Source organism: Terrapene carolina, unplaced genomic scaffold, assembly GCF_002925995.2.
Source record: "Terrapene carolina triunguis isolate 2854851 unplaced genomic scaffold, T_m_triunguis-2.0 Scaffold42, whole genome shotgun sequence".
NCBI classification, from domain to species: domain Eukaryota; kingdom Metazoa; phylum Chordata; order Testudines; family Emydidae; genus Terrapene; species Terrapene triunguis.
In genome coordinates, this window is record NW_020664393.1 from 64,380,613 (window position 1) to 64,388,096 (window position 7,484).

Below are 7,484 nucleotides of genomic sequence, written 5' to 3' on the forward strand. Positions count from 1 at the left end.
CGGATTCTCATATATGGGATCTGGGCAAGCCCACAGTTCAAGCAACTATCTTAGGATTCTCATTTTGAAAGATTTTATCTTCTGAATTTCTCCTTCAGCCACCTTTCTACCCCCACATTATTGTAAGAGGCAACTCATCCAATTTCTAACCCCTCCCATCAGAAGGACAGGAGGAGGAGACAATTCCTAGCTTGATTTTCCTCCCCTCAAATTCCTCTAGCAGTTTGAGGGACCATTCTTTCTCAGGATCCTTCAAATTATAAGGCTGTCCCTGAGAAAGTTGTGATTCTTGGTCCATCATGATATCCAGAGAGCAACATGACTCACATATGAAAAAAAAAAATAAACACCACCTTTTAGAAAACAAAGACTCTGATCCAGCAGGGTACTTAGCACATGTGTAACTTTCAACATGTGAAACTTTCACTTCACTGGAAGAGTCTCCTCACAAGCTCAACGTTATGCATAAGCTTAACTGCTTTGCTGGACCAAAGCCCAAAGCAGCACTTTGTTTAGACAGAACTAAGATAACTCAGTAATTTCTTGAAACCATGTGTAATATTTCTCCATGTCCAAATTCAGTCCTGTTGTTCAGATTTTTCTTTTCACTTGCATCTAAAAGGCATTTGAGCATTCCCTTCTGATATTGCAGAGCTCTGTTCTGCAGGCAAAGCGCACAGTCATCCTGCATTGTGCGCCCATAAAGTTCAATAAGATATTGTAAGGATGTAGGCTAGATCCTCAAAGATATTTAAGCTCCTGATTTCCATTGATTTCAATGCAAGTTAGGGGCTGAAATATCTTTGCAGATCTGGACCAGAATGATTATCAACCTCTGGAAGGGACGAAGGGTAGGTAACCAGATTTTAGAAGAAAAATAAAACTTTTTTTAAAATCCATGTTACATTGAGCCAGTTTAATAATTCAGCTTGAGCTGATTTTAAAAGTCCTTCTTTCACTTATGATGTAGAAAACATACCGCAGTATTTTACATAATGGTCCGAACCATTATAACTGCTAATTGGAGATGGGTGAATTCTTAACAGCAAATAGGTTCTCATACATTTAGCCCTTTTTTTGTTCATATGTTGCTCCTGGTTTATATGACGTATTTGTTATTAACAAACATTCAACCAATGATCATGCAAATCCCAAAGGGAAGTAGCCTCCTTGCAAATCAAGCACCACCCACATTGATCTGTGCCTAGGTCATTCAACCAACAGGTCATGCAAATAAATTGCAGCATATGAGTTGTTTGCCAACAGTTTATTATCTGTGATGGGTAATTCGGCCCCTGAGTCAGAAGGACTTGTTTCTGCTCCATGATTTGGGCCCTGATTCAGGAAAGCATCCCTATTTAGGACAGCACTTAATTTTAAGACTGTGGTGTTTAAACACATGCTTAAGTGCTTTCATGAACTAGAGCTTGGATAAATGAAACCTATTAAATAGAAAATAATAAATTGTAAGTAGTAAGCAATGTATTTCCAGTGTGGATATGCATAAAAATCACATTTGGACTAAAATCCATTATCTTTTTAACATTCAAAATATTTTCATGAATAAATTGGTAGTTATCTGAATACGTGCTGGTGGCGAATAGCATACCCTCCACAAACAACAACAGAGCAGAAAACACCGTTTTGCAAAACTGTTTAGTGAAAACCATGTCATTCATTTCTTTTTAACCAGACTCTGCATTTGACCTAATTTACACATTAAAATAATGGAAGTTGGAAAACCTAAAAAGAAAACCCTAGAGGAGTTTCATTTCTGTGCCCACTTGATTGCATCTGTTACTCTCTTTGCCTTTATCCTGGCTGGATTAACTCAGTGAATTTGCTTTAGATTATTTTCATATTAACTAAAATTTCCCAGAAGCTGCTGGTATTTGCATTCAGTAACTTCAGTAGCAGATATAACATTGCACTAAATGTGCCGTCCACTGAATCTATGAAGTTGTTAGGAAACCGAACACATGTTCCTTACAGATGTTTGACCTGAGGCAGATCAGAGCCGTTCAATCCACCTATGGGTCACTTTCCTCTCCATCTGGAGATCTGTACACACAGGACTGAATTCAACACTGATTTATAGGCTGGGCAGCCCCATTAAAATCAATCATCAATCCTGAGTGCCGGAAATTCAGCACCAAAATCAATGTGGCCTGGTTTTTAAAGGTTCTGGGTACACACAGCTCTCAAGGACTTCAGTGGGGCTTTTTGGGTGTTCCATGTCTTTGATAATCAGACCACTTATATTTTGGCACGTAAATAAGGATTTAGGGGCCCAACTTTGGATGTCAAGACTCTTAAATCTATAATTAGCCAGGCCCAGATCTTCAAAGGAAGTCAGTAGCCTAAATACCTCTGAGAATCTAGGCCCCAGACTCTACATGTCCCCATTTAGTTCTTTCATCGTATAGCTTCTCCACTGTGGTAGAAATGGGGCCTGGATATGCCCCTAGGTAGTCCCACTGGCCACACGTACACACAGCACCTTTATGAGGCTGGCTGGGGGCTTGCTTATGGATGGGAACCCCTTTCATACACACTTGTTTTCTCATTCACCATTCTCTTCCCTAGGTTGAGTCACGTTTTGATGATGCAACATAATATTGCAACATGACATAAAGGCTTGTGACAACTACACTAGAAATGAGAGCTCTCCTCTCAACCTACTTTAACCACGTTCCTTCTCTTCTGGCAGGATCTCCAGCACAGGAAATCCACCCAGTGTATCCCAGTAGCATAGCAAGGGATTTTTACCTCTAACAGGAATTGGATTCAACACCACCATTTACAGAAGCCATTACTAAACGCTGATTTCTATGAAAGTTGTGTCAGTTCTGTAACTTTTTCAAACAGGCTGATAGTGATCCAGTGGAAAAGCTCATAGTTCTTATGGTCGGGAATATTAAAGACACCATCTGCTTGCTTGTTGCTTTTCCCCAATTATAAAACACATTGGAGTAATTGTTTTTGATTACATTTAAGTAGGCACTGAAAGTTTAAAACTTGAGGAAATTCCCAGCAGTTCATTTTAAAAGCCTGCCTCCCAGTTTTGTAAATGAATATCCTACATCCTTTGCTGCATTGCTGAACCTTTTCCCTCCTCGTTTTGAAAATCTGATTTCCCCTCTTTGCAGCCCTTCAAAATAGCATTATTCTTCCACTGAGGGAAATAAACAGCTGGACGTAAACATTTCCCAACTGCTGGAGAAACACTAATGGTTTCCTAAACCAGCTCCAAGTAGTCACCATACTAATGCAGAAGGGAAAACTGTTTCGTGGCCTGGACACGTGCCTGTGCTAATGAAATAATCAACAGTATAAGGTTGGGTGAGTCACTCTGCTTTGGGGATCATCAAATGAGCAGCTTCTTAATTATTATTTAATAGTTACCGAGTTCAGCCAACAATGTGCTCAGTGCTGTAAATGAGAGTCCTTGCCCCCAGTTGCTTACAGTCTACATATGGCATAGGCCCAGCAGACAGTAGACATCCAACAGCACACTTGCTGGGCGGTGCAAGCTGAAAAGCAGTGGCAAAATCGTGGAATGGTCATGAGGGGAAGTCTTCAAGCAGGAGTGTGGTTTAAGGAGAAATCTAAAAGGCAGCGCCCAACGGACACACGAGAAGTAAGGAACAGTTCCAAAGCAAGCAGGGGTAAATATTGTTGTAGATCTGTAAATTCTGAATCATACTTCTAGTCAGCCACATCCAATCCCTCCTTTTCATGTGCTTTTCATGACCATTCACATGAGCCAAATTGTGTGTGCGCGTGAATGTTTGCGGAAAGCTACTTTGGAGCCCATAACCAAGATTGGTTTAATCATAAAACAAAATGTGTTTTGTCAAAGCGCAAAATTCATACTGGGTGCAAAAGGAAGTAGTTTATAAAGATCAGGTCATACAATCAGGAAGCAGAAACAATAACATGCAATTTAGGCAGTCCCAGTCCCAGCTCAGACAGGGTAAAATTCACCTGTATGCAGAAAGCCATCACAAGGGCCTGCACACCACCTGAACCTTTTACAATGTGCAGCATATACCCACTTCTTCATGCATGTGTCCAACTAGCTTCATGGGCAGTAGTGCGGGGGACGAGGGGGGCCAGAGCCACGGCTCCACATACTCCCACTCATCCCCACCCACTTGCTCTCTGAGAACAGCATCTAGTACACAGACCCTGTGCTCCCTCCACTACATGGAGCTAAGATCTTATGACTATCTGTCCTCTTAGCTGACAGACAGGGGATTGAACCAGGGACCTTCTGAGCTAAAAGCATGAGCTGCTACGGCTATTTTTAAGCTGGGGGCTGTAACAACGCAAAACATCTGTGAAGGCCCATGGGAGAGGGGTGGGGGTCATAATACAGCACACTCACCAGTAGGTTACACTGTCTAGACCTATCCTGAACACTTGTGTATGGGGAAGGGAATAGTTTTACTCTCCCTTATCCAGAAGGCTTAACTGAGACTTACCCAGTGCATAGGCCTTGTGCTGGTTGTCTGGACAGGGCTGGATTTCACCCCTACTGAATCCAGACTCCTGAATAAATAAATACTCCCTACAAAGCATTATGAACAACCTATAGGTTGAAATTTGTTCACCTCCTAATTATAGAATAAAACCATGGTCTGCTTAGACAATTTGTGAATGGAGAAAAAAATGCTAAATTGCTGAATAAATCAGTAATTGGACCAGTTCTCACTCCAAGCATATCATGGGACAAAGTACCAAGATATGAGAGGGTTAAGGCTATGAAAGAGGTTTGGGGGAAGTGCAGGGAGCAAGAGAACAAGTAGGTAGAATAGGGCACAAGCAGGTTTGATTAGAGCTTTGCAATTGAGGACAAAAAAGCTTTAACTTAATGTAGAGGCAAGAGGAAGCCAAGGGGAAGCTTGGAAGAAGGGGTTGACATGGTCTGTGAAGTGACAAATGTCGTTGTTATTGCAGCTTTCTCTAGGTAAACTGAAGTGGAACCAGACAACAAGCAGGGAGGCCTACAAAAGTGGAAGCTGTGCTAAGCACAGACCAGGGCTCTAGCGGTAGGTGGAGAGCAGAAAGGACAGGTTTGCCCAATGACACAAGTGACAGATGTAAGCATGAATAGGTAAGAAAAGAGGGGAGTTGGAATTGGCATGGGAAAATAAGAAGGATTGAAAAAGGGAGTGAAACGATGAGGGGCCAGATCCTCAGTCAGTGCAAATCAGCATAGCTCCACTGAAGATCTAGGCAGAGAAGTTGATGCTTCATCACACTCACTGTCAGGGAGTAGCATGATGTACAAGTGGCAGCACAGACGGGACAAGGAATTCAGGGGCAGAAACTGAGATATGCAAATAAAGAACACAATTATAATAACACAAGAAGTTTTTAACTATATAGCGTATGTTGCTCTAGCATAAATAACACTGGGCCCAATTTTCCTCTCACTTACACTTGTGTAAACCAAGAGTAGCTCCACTTCAGTCAACTGAGTTCAATTGGTGTAAAGGAGATGAAGAGCAGGCTCATCGTTTATGAACTCAGTTTTCATGATTCAGCATATCAGGTGTCAAAAACATTAAATAAATAAATTAATGGAGATATCCTATCTCCTAGAACTGGAAGGGACCCTAAAAGGTCATTGAGTCCAGCCCCTTGCCTTCACTAGCAGGACCAAGTACTGATTTTGCCCCAGATCCCTAAGTGGCCCCCTCAAGGATTGAACTCACAACCCTGGGTTTAGCTGGCCAATGCTCAAACCACTGAGCTATCCCTCCCCCCAAACTAAAGTGACAAACTAAAGTGAGATGTGGTCCCACAAGAACTCGAGCGGGGGAGGCAAATTGGAATCCAAAATGAGGGTTGTGGTATTTGTCCTCATGAAAGACAGTTGAGAGATACGACCTCATATTTAAAAAGTCAGTTACCAACTGTTGGCCTGTATGGGTCAATGCAATGCATTTGGTTTCATTTTTGTTGTTAATCTCGTTCAAAGTTGTATTGAGAATGCGACTGTTAAATTTGAACTTAACTTTAAAAATAAATTAACGGGAGTTTGCATAATTGATGGAAACTGAAATTGATATGCCTGTTTAGTGACAAAGGCTATTTTGGATTGGTGGTGTGCCTGAAAGTTTACCAAGGGAAATAGTAAATGCATTGTCACTTCGAACTTTTAAATCAAGATTAGATATATTTTTAAACACTTGCTGTAGTTCAACCACAAGTTACAGGGCTCTGTTGTGTTCATTTACCTGGTAGGGAAATTTAATTCCTTCCCCTACATGAGTTACTGGGTGAAATTCTCTGGTTTATGTTAGACAGGAAATCAGAGCAGATTATAGTGGTCCCTTTTATCCTTTATATATGAATAAATAAATAATCAACAATGCCATTATCTTAATCATTCTTCTTCTTCTCCCTTTCCTTACCCTCCCATTGCCTGCAATGATTATTTCTGGTGTTCTGACTAAGCTTAGCCTGTAAGCTCTTTCAAACAGGAACAGTCAGTAAAATTTTCTCTAAATCCTTTTGACATTTAATAGGATTTAAGAGCCTAAGTCATTTTGGTGCTTTTGAAAATTTTCCTGGTGTCTTGTCTATGTTATGTGAGGTGTCTCAAATATAATAGATGCTGTATAAATGAAATACAGAAGGGAATGTTTTAGTTCCCCGCCACCACCCTCAAAAAAATTTCAACAAAAAAGGCAGAGAAAGACATTTAAAAACAAAACAAAAATCTAGCAATCCAAGCAGACATGGCACATGCAGTAAACAGATGTGGCCAAATTCATCCCTGGTATAACCCAATTAATTTCAGTTCCAAACTCCTAAAAAGACTACAGACTTCAATAGAGTTCTACCCGGGATGAATTTGGCCCATGTTTATTCTATTTAGTCACAGTATAGGAATGCATGAAAGAAATGCATGCTGGGCATTAGTTTCAATAGAACTCCATCTCTCAACAAACCTCCCAAAGCTGGAAAAAAGTACATATGAATCTAACTTTCCAGACTCCATTACATCTACTGGACCAGATGCTGCTCTCAGCTGCACAAGTCTGAATCTGAATCTGAAGCAACTCCTTTCACTTCAATGCAACTGAATTGAACCCACCGTGCCCGGCAATAACAACAACACACAACATTTTCCAAATCAGGCCTCAAAATATGCCTGTAAGGTACATAAGTATCATTATTTCCATTTTACAGACGAAGAAACTGAGGCAGGCAGGTTAAGTGATTTGCTTGAGGTCATGCAGAGCAGAGATTAGATCGCAGGGATTTCTGGCTCACTGCACCATGTTAAGCTAAAACCATACTGCTTCAAGGTACAGCCCTGTTACAAAGTAGCATGGATGCCTCAGCATGGTCACTTCCAGAGGAAGCTGGAATTAATATGCAAATCAAGCAGAATTTTAGAAAGAGTGAACTCTGGTACCTTCTGTGAAGCCCAATGCAACATTGATGTAGCAAAGTATTTGTTGTCC